Source organism: Triticum urartu, unplaced genomic scaffold (genome assembly GCF_056163025.1).
Source record: "Triticum urartu cultivar PI428250 unplaced genomic scaffold, HENAU_Tu73 scaffold1641, whole genome shotgun sequence".
Classification (NCBI taxonomy): Eukaryota; Viridiplantae; Streptophyta; class Magnoliopsida; order Poales; family Poaceae; genus Triticum; species Triticum urartu.
The window spans coordinates 1-12,051 of NW_028260098.1; positions in this window are offsets into that span (position 1 = coordinate 1).

Below are 12,051 nucleotides of genomic sequence, written 5' to 3' on the forward strand. Positions count from 1 at the left end.
AGCCGGTGGTTTCTTGGTCACGACCAGCTAAAACGAAAGTTCCATTAAAGAGCGTTTCCACGTGGTAGAACCTCCTCAGGGAATATAAGATTTTCATGAGGCTGATCCTGAGCTGCCATCCACGCACGAATACCCTCGTTTAAAAGAATATTTTTGGTGTAGAAAGTCTCAAATTCAGGATCTTCCGCTGCACGGATTTCCTGGGAAACAAAGTCATAGGCACGTAAGTTCAGAGCCAAGCCAACTACGCCAATAGCACTCATCCATAAACCGGTGACGGGTACAAATAGCATAAAGAAATGTAACCAACGTTTATTGGAAAAAGCAACACCAAAGATTTGGGACCAAAAGCGGTTAGCAGTGACCATTGAATAAGTTTCTTCAGCTTGAGTTGGGTTAAAAGCACGGAAGGTATTTGCACCATCACCGTCCTCAAATAGAGTGTTTTCTACGGTCGCTCCATGAATAGCGCATAGCAGAGCCGCACCTAATACTCCGGCAACTCCCATCATATGAAATGGGTTCAACGTCCAATTATGAAATCCTTGGAAGAAAAGGATGAATCGAAATATCGCTGCTACGCCAAAACTCGGCGCAAAGAACCAACCAGATTGCCCCAGTGGATAAATAAGGAATACAGAAACAAAAACAGCAATTGGACCAGAGAATGAGATTGCATTATAAGGCCGCAATTGAACAGACCGAGCAAGTTCAAATTGGCGTAACATGAAACCTATTAGTGCAAAAGCCCCGTGGAGAGCTACAAAAGTCCATAGACCGCCTAATTGACACCAACGAGTAAAATCTCCTTGTGCTTCGGGCCCCCATAGTAGCAACAAAGAGTGTGCTAAACTATTGGCAGGGGTAGAAACTGCTGCGGTTAAGAAATTACAACCTTCCAAATAGGAACTAGCCAATCCATGGGTATACCAAGAAGTTACAAAAGTTGTCCCTGTAAACCAACCCCCTAAAGCGAAATAAGCACAAGGAAAGAGCAATAGGCCAGACCATCCTACAAAAACGAAACGGTCCCTTCGTAACCAGTCATCCATAGTATCAAATAGATCATTTTCTTCTTTAGGAATTCTACCAAGGGCTATAGTCATAGTGATCCTCCTATTCAATTACTTCAACCATTTCCGAGCACCTCATATCACTTTCCAAGGCATATGATAGTTTTATTATCTGTGGACGATTTCTTTCTCGTTCAATGCCCTTTTTCAATGGTCTCGAAGAGAGAAATTTCCCATTTTTATCTATGGAGTCACAGTCACAACCGAGGTCGTGGTAAATCCATGAATTTGATTCGATTTGTTTTTCTTATACTATTTATTTGTTTTTCTTATACTATAGAAATAGAAATAAATTGTTTTTCTTATACTATAGAAAGAAATAAACCTTTGAATTCAGCATTATTCCAAGACTCCTATTTCAAAGTCTATCTTTTAAGGGAAAAATGCAAATAAAAGTAACCCTTCTTTTCCCATTCCCTCTCTATTGCATGGGTGGAAGAACTAAAATAATAGAGGATTCTGAAAAAAAAAAATGGACCTTCGAAATCCAATTTTATGTGTAGCGCAAAGGAGTTGCGATTTCTTCTTATTCCTATAGAACATCTAGTAACAAGAATATGAAATCGTAAATAGCGAAAAATTCTTGTCTTGCGCGGTCTAAGTCTAAGGAAATAAAAAAAATTCGCTTATACAATTTCATCTACATCGAATTTATATATCAGAATAGCGGATAGAGGCATCATTAAAGGAGTCAGGTCTACTTACTTTATGCTTCTTTCCAATTTTATGGTGGATTTGATAAGAACCCTTTTTGCTTTCTTGATAAATAATCGACAAAAAAAGCGTTTTTTTTATATAACCTGCTTGTTTTATTATAATTATAACAAGTCCTATATGGAAATGCCCGCTAAAGAGAAAATCTATTTGATTGTCTCTCGGCCAATATCGATTTTTAGAAAGAAAAAACAAGAATTTTCTTCTTTTTTTATTAACATTAAGAAAAAAGAATATAATTAAAATGGAATTGGCAATATAATTTTTATAGACTTTTGAAAGAAAAAAAAGGGGTTTTTTGCAACCGTTATTTCTTATTTCTTGCCTATATCATATCACGGAAACCTTTCGCTTTGGAACGTGGAGAGATGGCTGAGTGGACTAAAGCGGCGGATTGCTAATCCGTTGTACAATTTTTTTGTACCGAGGGTTCGAATCCCTCTCTTTCCGCTCCCTTGGATCATTTGGGACTTTCGAATTGGAAAGAATTCTGACCCCCGGATTTTCTCATAGATAAATGTACGAAACAAATCCAATAAGAAAAAAAAAAACTGAATTTTTACTCCTCGCGTCCAGGATTCCGTCCTGGGTCATTAGATAAGAATCCAAAGATAAAGAGTGAAACAAAGAATATCACTACTGTATAAACAAAAAGTTTGAGAGTAAGCATTACATAATCTCCAAGATTTTTTTTTAAGGAATAGATTACCAGTTTTTCCTTACCACACGGATCCACTAGGATGGTTTTTTTTTATACCTAAAAATGCAAAAAAGAATTCTTGAAAAAAATTGCAAGAATTCTTTTATAATAAGCACTCTTATCAATAGCAAAAATAGGGTTAGGTGGTTAGGTATTGTGTAGGTACCTTTAGGTACCTGCTCAACCTAGGTGCAGGGGAGTAGAAAGGCTGATCCAAATTTATTGCTGTAGCTACCCATTCAATGTAGAAGAATTTAAATTTTAGAATCGAAGGTTCATAATATAAAAATATAAAACTTCTCGGCTTTTACCCATTTTAAAATTTTTTTGGAATGAACACATCATTCAATTTGGCATACAGAGTACTAAAGATTTCATCGAAAACTTACAGCAGCTTGCCAAACAAAGGCTAATAGAAAAAAGAATAGAGGTATAACAGGCATAATATCCACGATTGGATTGAAAATAGCATAAGCTTCGGGTAATTTGGCAAAGAAAAAACTAGTAGGATAAAGAACAGAATTAAAACAGATACAGGTTAAACTAAGTATATTAGGCATAACAAGCATTTCATTCTTGTAGAGTAAATAATTGGATTTTTCTTGAGTTATTTTTTTAAGGGAAAGAAGGAAAAGGCAGATTCAAAATCTTTTTTCTTCGGACTTTCCCAAACACAAAATACCTCCTTGTATTCGCACTCTCAAATGAGAGTGGAATAAATTCGACTTTCATATAATATCTTAATAGAATTCCATGTAATGATCAATGCATTTTTTTGATTCTATATTATCCGCATGTGTAGAATACTAGCAAGAGAATATCCCTCCTTTTTTATGTAATTGAAATGGTATTGACGAATAACAAATAAACATACTAGTGTTTATTAGTGTCGCATAAAACCCGAAATGGGGCGTGGCCAAGTGGTAAGGCAGCGGGTTTTGGTCCCGTTACTCGGAGGTTCGAATCCTTCCGTCCCAGATTGTTTCTGATGAAACAAACGGTGAAATCATATAGTATTCCGTACGAGACAAAAGTTTATTAAAGAGAATAATGATATCTTATTCTTTCTCAGAAAACATAATAAAGTCTTAAGTCCAGTCAAATTGACTATCTTTATTTTCATGAAAAAATGGGATCTATCAAGCACATTCAGGATATGCCTCTACTATAAAATCACTTAGTCATATTTTTTTCTTCCTTTTGGTATTCGAGTTGAAGAAGTACGAGAATTCTATAACTACCAAAAACTTTCAATCTTTTCATTGGAATAGTTTATTTAGTTATTATAGTTAATTGTTTTTGGTACTGAAAAAATATATTACTACTAGAATTCTAATTCTAGTAATTAAATTAATTAAACTTTTTTGGAGGTTGATAGTTTATTTATTGAGGAAGAGTCAATCCTTCTTTTCTCACTTCAAGATTGATCATCTCGAGCCATCCGTTGAGGGTGGAAATTTAAGAATAAATAAGTTTTAAGCAAACTTGTTTAGTCGTCTTTTTCAAACTATGTTTCATTCATATGATAGAATTTTAATATGGGTTTAAATAAATTGGATCTTGGCGGAGGCTTCCCGGATAAATACTTACTTTCTTTTATCCATATTGCTCCATAGATAGCAAGTTTTAATTAGTATAAAAAAACTAAACCAATGACTATTCATGATTCCATCCATATTGGATCAATTCTCTATACCACTTTGCAATGAAAAGAGGAATGTTTGTTATGGTAAAACTTCGTTTAAAACGATGTGGTAGAAAGCAACGTGCGACTTGAAGGACATGATCGATTGTGGATTTTGCTATCCATCATTTTCCATAGTAATGAAAATGCTCTTGGCTCGACATAGCCTGTTCTATTCGTTCCGAACCAAATTTGCGCTGGGTTTAAGTAACATAGTACACGATGGAGCTCGAGAGGACAGAATTTTTTTTATCAAGGGAAAGAATCTAGGGTTAGTGAAAACTAATAAATTAGGCCAACTTTGTCAGTCTATCCTTAATATAGAAATAAATCGAAAGGTTAAAATAAGAAGAAAGTCCAATAAAAGTATATCAGAATCAATCCCTCTTATTAGATTTCTATAGAAGAGATAAATGCTTTATCGAAGGAAATAAGAAAAAAGGGTATGTTGCTACTCTTTTGAAAGAAAAAAATAGGAATTCCCGAAGTAATGTCTAAACCCAAGGATTTCACAAATCAAAGATAAAGGATTCCAGAACAAGTAAACACAATTTTCAATTGTCTCAACAACAGAGTTGGATTAGAATAAGGAATAAAAGTCAATTCGTTCGAAATGAGACAAAGAAAAGAGTTTAAAGACGACTCAAAAATTTTGGAAGGATTTTGCCTTCGAAGTTTGTCAGGCAAAATTAGCCCACTTGAGTCATGAGTATAAATGAAATTTGTTTTTTCTGTAAGGAAATTAATGCACGTCATAGTCTAATTTCTATTATTATCGACAGAAATTCGAATCATTTTCTCGAGCCGTATGAGGAGAAAACCTCATATACGTTTCTAGGGGGGGGCGTTGTTTATCTACATCTATCCCAATAAGCTGTCTATCGAATCGTTGCAATTGATGTTCGATCTCGAAGAGAAGGAAGAGATCTTCAAAAAGTAGGTTTTTATGATCCGATAAAGAATCAAACTTGTTTAAATGTTCCAGCTATTCTCTATTTCCTTGAAAAGGGTGCTCAACCAACAAGAACTGTTTATGATATTTTAAGGAAGGCAGAATTCTTTAAAGAAAAAGAAAGAACTTTGAGTTAATTGAAGAACTAAATGAATCAAAAAATAGGATAGGAGAAGATTATTAGTATTCCTAGTTGTCTAATTATTTAGACACAATTTACCTCTTTTTTAATCCTATTTGGATTTATATTATATCGTGCCAATCCAACATAAGCCCCTATTTTATTTACTTTTTCTATCTAATTTGTTTTCTTACCATTGTATTTCCATTGACAAAGGTCTATTGAACAAATAGAATTTGTAGATAGATGGGTCTCTTTATCCTCACTCCATATTCAATTTTTCCGCCTACACTTCGCTCAAATGATAAGGGTGTTCCTCTTGCATGTATTCTCATACAATATAATATATATTTTTTATAATATATATTTTTTGTTAATAAAAATCGCTAAAAATAAGGAGAATTTGGCCATCGTGATTAGGGTCGCTCTTTTTTTAACTTTACTTTAGTGGAATTTCACCGGACCTGTTCGTTTTGGCATTTGAGTGTTTTTCATGGTCGATAAAAAAAATCTTTTGATGTCTTGCTAGTTCAATGTTTTGACAGAAGCGCGCGGTGTAATTCCATTGATTTTTGGATTTCGATCGTATCTAAGATCCTTTTTTTATCTGGGTTGCTAACTCAATGGTAGAGTACTCGGCTTTTAAGTGCGACTATGATCTTTTACACATTTGGATGAAACAACAAATTCGTCCAGACTCTTGGTAGAGTCTAGAAGACCACGACTGATCCTCAAAGGTAATGAATGGAAAAAATAGCATGTCGTAATAAAATCAATCTTTTTTGAATGGAATCCAAAATTACGATTTTCTGGGTCTAATGAATAAATGGATAGAGCCTGGCTCCAATTCTGGTAAAATAAAAAGCAACGAGCTGAACTTCCTAATTGGAATGATTCCCCGCTCTAATTAGACGTTAAAAATAGATTAGTGCCGGATGCGGGGAAAGGTTGGGTTTTCCTATGAGTGGACCCTTTATTTTTTCTTTTTTTTTTTAGAAATCCTAATTATTCTTGATTATGGATTGAATAAGGGATGTTATGGATTGAATGTGTAAAAGAAGCAGTATATTGATAAAGAGGCTGTATTCCAAAGTCAAAAGAGCGATTGGCCTGCAAAAATAAAAAACTTGTTCTGTTCTTTTTTTTTAATTAGAACAAACATAAACTAATTGGGTAGAAAAGGAGCAGAAAAAGATCTGTGGATTAGACTCCCTTTCTTTCCAGGGTTTGTATTAAAAATGCAACACCCTGTTCTGACCATATTGCACTATGTATCATCATTCGATAAACCGAGAAATGCTTCTTCTCTCTGATTCAAGTAGAAATACAAATGGAAAAATTCGAAGGGTATTCAGAAAAACATAAATCTCGTCAACAATACTTTGTCTACCCACTTCTCTTTCAGGAATATATTTATGCATTTGCCCACCATTATGGATTAAATGGTTCTGAACCTGTGGAAATAGTTGTTAGTTGTAATAACAAGAAATTTAGTTCACTACTTGTGAAACGTTTAATTATTCGAATGTATCAGCAGAATTTTTTGGATAACTCGGTTAATCATCCTAACCAAGATCGATTATTGGATTACAAAAATTATTTTTATTCTGAGTTTTATTCTCAGATTCTATCTGAAGGGTTTGCGATCGTTGTGGAAATCCCATTCTCGCTACGGGAATTTTTTTGTCTGAAAGAAAAAGAAATACCAAAGTTTCAGAATTTACGCTCTATTCATTCAATATTTCCCTTTTTAGAAGACAAATTTTTGCATTTGGATTATCTATCACATATAGAAATACCCTATCCTATCCATTTGGAAATCCTGGTTCAACTCCTTCAATACCGTATCCAAGATGTTCCATCTTTGCATTTATTGCGATTCTTTCTCAACTATTATTCGAATTGGAATAGTTTTATTACTTCAATGAAATCCATTTTTTTTTTTCAAAAAGAAAATAAAAGACTATTTCAATTCCTATATAACTCTTATGTATCAGAATATGAATTTTTTTTGTTGTTTCTTCGTAAACAATCTTCTTGCTTACCATTAGCATCTTCTGGAACTTTTCTGGAACGAATCCACTTTTCTAGGAAGATGGAACATTTTGGGATAATGTACCCTGGTTTTTCTCGGAAAACCCTATGGTTCTTTATGGATCCTCTTATGCATTATGTTCGATATCAAGGAAAGGCAATTCTTGCATCAAAAGGCACTTTTTTTTTGAAGAAGAAATGGAAATGCTACCTTATCAATTTCTGGCAATATTATTTCTGTTTTTGGACTCAGCCGCGAAGAATCCATATAAACCAATTAGCAAACTCTTGCTTCGATTTTATGGGGTACCTTTCAAGTGTACAAAAAAGTTCTTTGTTAGTAAGGAATCAAATGCTGGAGAATTCATTTCTAATAGATACTCGAATGAAAAAATTCGATACCATAGTCCCCGCTACTCTCCTCATAGGATACTTATCAAAAGCTCAATTTTGTACTGGATCGGGGCATCCTATTAGTAAACCCATTTGGACAGATTTATCAGATTGGGATATTCTTGATCGATTTGGTCGGATATGTAGAAATCTTTTTCATTATCATAGTGGATCTTCGAAAAAACGGACTTTGTATCGACTAAAGTATATACTTCGACTTTCATGTGCTAGAACTTTAGCTCGTAAACATAAAAGCACGGTACGAACTTTTATGCAACGATTGGGTTCGGCATTTTTAGAAGAATTTTTTATGGAAGAAGAGCAAGTTTTTTCTTTGATGTTCACCAAAACAACTCTTTTTTCTTTCTGTGGATCACACACTGAGCGTATTTGGTATTTGGATATTATACGTATCAATGACCTGGTCAACCCTCTTAATTAATCATTAGACGAAATTAAGAAACAGGAAAGGGTTGATAAATGATCAAGAAAAAACTTTTCTATTTTTCATTCTGAAATGTTCTTTTTATTATAATAAAGAGTAGGTGAATCAACTTACTAATTAAAAAAATTAGTAGAACTTCCTCTTTGGAATAGAAATTGGCTATTTCTACATAGGGAAAGTCGTGTGCAATGAAAAATGCAAGCACGATTTGGGGAGGGATTTTTCTCTATTGTAACAAGGAAGAATTATCTACTCCATCCGACTAGTTCCGGGTTCGAGTCCCGGGCAACCCATATAGAAAAGACCCATCAAAGTTTTTCACTTTGACTCACTTCATTTACAAATACAAAATTATTGGTTTGGTTAATTTAGTTATATGGATAGCTAATCTTTGGGCTGACTTGGTTGACATTGGTATATAGTCTATGTTATACTGTTAAATAACAAGCCTTCTATTATCTATATTCTAGTTAATACGTGTGCTTGGGAGTCCTTGCAATTTGAATAAACCAAGATCTTACCATGACTGCAATTTTAGAGAGACGCGAAAGTACAAGCCTGTGGGGTCGCTTCTGCAACTGGATAACTAGCACTGAAAATCGTCTTTACATCGGATGGTTCGGTGTTTTGATGATCCCTACCTTATTGACCGCAACTTCTGTATTTATTATCGCCTTCATCGCTGCCCCTCCAGTAGATATTGATGGTATTCGTGAGCCTGTTTCTGGTTCTTTACTTTATGGAAACAATATTATCTCTGGTGCTATTATCCCTACTTCTGCGGCGATCGGATTGCACTTTTACCCAATTTGGGAAGCTGCATCTGTTGATGAGTGGTTATACAATGGTGGTCCTTATGAGCTAATTGTTCTACACTTCTTACTTGGTGTAGCTTGTTATATGGGTCGTGAGTGGGAACTTAGTTTCCGTCTGGGTATGCGTCCTTGGATTGCTGTTGCATATTCAGCTCCTGTTGCAGCTGCTACTGCTGTTTTCTTGATTTACCCTATTGGTCAAGGAAGCTTTTCTGATGGTATGCCTTTAGGAATCTCTGGTACTTTCAACTTTATGATTGTATTCCAGGCAGAGCACAACATCCTTATGCATCCATTCCACATGTTAGGTGTAGCTGGTGTATTCGGCGGTTCCCTATTCAGTGCTATGCATGGTTCCTTGGTAACCTCTAGTTTGATCAGGGAAACTACTGAAAATGAATCCGCTAATGAGGGTTACAAATTTGGTCAAGAGGAAGAAACTTATAATATTGTGGCTGCTCATGGTTATTTTGGCCGATTAATCTTCCAATATGCTAGTTTCAACAACTCTCGTTCTTTACACTTCTTCTTGGCTGCTTGGCCTGTAGTAGGAATCTGGTTCACTGCTTTAGGTATTAGTACTATGGCTTTCAACCTAAATGGTTTCAATTTCAACCAATCTGTAGTTGATAGTCAAGGTCGCGTTATTAATACTTGGGCTGATATCATCAACCGTGCTAACCTTGGTATGGAAGTAATGCACGAACGTAATGCTCACAACTTCCCTCTAGACTTAGCTGCTGTTGAAGTTCCATCTATTAATGGATAAGGTTTTTCTGCTAACATATAAGAATTTTTGAAGACAGAAATACCCAATATCTTGTTCTAGCAAGATATTGGGTATTTCTGTCTTTATTTTGAATCTTTTTTTCTTCTTAATCTTTCTATTCAGAATTCAGTTAACGACGAGATTTAGTATCCTTTCTTGCATTTTCATAACTCGTGAAATGCCGAGTAGGCACGAATTCCCCCAATTTGCGACCTACCATAGGATTTGTTATGTAAATAGGTATATGTTCCTTTCCATTATGAATCGCGATTGTATGGCCAACCATTGTGGGTAGAATGCTAGATGCCCGGGACCACGTTACTATTGTTTCTTTCTCCTCCTTCATATTGACCTTTTCTATCTTTGCCAATAAATGATGAGCTACAAAAGGATTCGTTTTTTTTCGTGTCACAGCTGATTACTCCTTTTTTCCTTTTTAAAGAGTGGCATTCTATGTCCAATATCTCGATCGAAGTACGGAGGTCAGAATAAATAGAATAATGATCAATGGAAAAAAGAAAAAAATCCTTTAGCTGGATAAGGGGCGGATGTAGCCAAGTGGATCAAGGCAGTGGATTGTGAATCCACCATGCGCGGGTTCAATTCCCGTCGTTCGCCCATCGCATTATTGCAAATTCCAAAAATGCAATTTTCCATATTCCTAGTTACGTATTTACTTACGGCGACGAAGAATAAAACTATCGCTATATTTTTTCCTTTTCCTAGTTCTTCTTCCAAGCGCAGGATAACCCCAAGGGGTTGTGGGTTTTTTTCTACCAATGGGAGCTTTCCCTTCACCGCCCCCATGGGGGTGGTCCACAGGGTTCATAACTACCCCTCTTACTACGGGGCGTTTACCTAGCCAACACTTAGATCCGGCTCTACCCAAACTTTTTTGGTTCACCCCAACATTACCCACTTGTCCGACTGTTGCTAAGCAGTTTTGGGATACTAAACGGACCTCCCCAGATGGTAATCTTAAAGTGGCCGATTTACCCTCTTTTGCAATGAGTTTCGCTACAGCACCTGCTGCTCTAGCTAATTGCCCACCCCTTCCACGTGTGATTTCTATGTTATGCATGGCCGTGCCTAAGGGCATATCGGTTGAAGTAGATTCTTCTTTTCTCTCAAAAAACCCCTTCCCAAACTGTACAAGCTTCTTCCAAAGCATACGGCTTTCTAGATGTATATGACGATCTCTAGACAGATGGATCTTATATGAATCATATGATGAAGTACCACATGAGTGGATATATAGGAAAGGAATCCAAATCTGCCGAATCGCTCATGTTATGATCTTCTACATCCTAGGTCTCTGCGTTCCGTCATCTGGCTTATGTTCTTCATGTAGCATTCAGATCGAATGACTCTATGAAATTACGTCGATACTTCCACATATTATGGGTAACGTAGGAGACATCCCTATTTTCCCCCGGGGGTCTTAATTACCACTGCTTAGCTTTCAATTTGCCTCTGACCATCAAATTAAATGTGAATAACCCGTCCTCCTCTCTTTGAAACAAGGGGCGCTTCCGGTTCTGTGCGTGCTTCAAACAATTTTGTCTTCTCCATATTACCATATCTCTAGAGCCAATAATTTTCTATGAGGAACTACTGAACTCAATCACTTGCTGCCGTTACTCAACAGTTTTCTGTTGAGGTCTATCCCGTAGAGGTAGTCAAATTGGATCAGTGATCGATTTCTAGGTTTCGTCGTAAACCTAATTGGTTACTTCCAATTACGTAAATCAATAGTTCAAACCGCACTCAAAGGTAGGGCATTTCCCATTGATATAGGAACTTTTGTACCAGAAACAATAGTATCTCCAATTATAGCCCCTCTGGGATGTAAAATATATCTCTTCTCACCATCCCCATAGTGTATGAGACAAATGTATGCATTTCGATTAGGGTCGTATTCTATGGTTACGATTCTACCAGATATGTCTTTTTGATTCCGTCGAAAATCTATTTTACGGTATAGGCGCTTATGACCTCCCCCTCTATGCCTTGCGGTAATGATTCCTCTGGAATTACGACCTTTACCACAACGGTGCCGTCCATGGATCAAATTATTTCGTGGATTGGATTTCACTTGCCTGTCTACGGTTCCCTTGCGTGTGCTCGGGATAGGTGTTTTGTATAAATGTTTCGCCGTATTATTAAGTATTCTCCTTTAGTTTTTTTCTCTATCTAGAAGTGGAATAGAATAACCCGGTTGAAGGGTAATGATCATACGTCTGTAATGCATTGTATGGCCCAGAATAGGTCCTATTCTTCTACCTTTTCCAGGTAGTCGATGGCTATTCACAGCTACCACCTTAACACCAAAGAAGAGTTCGACCCAATGC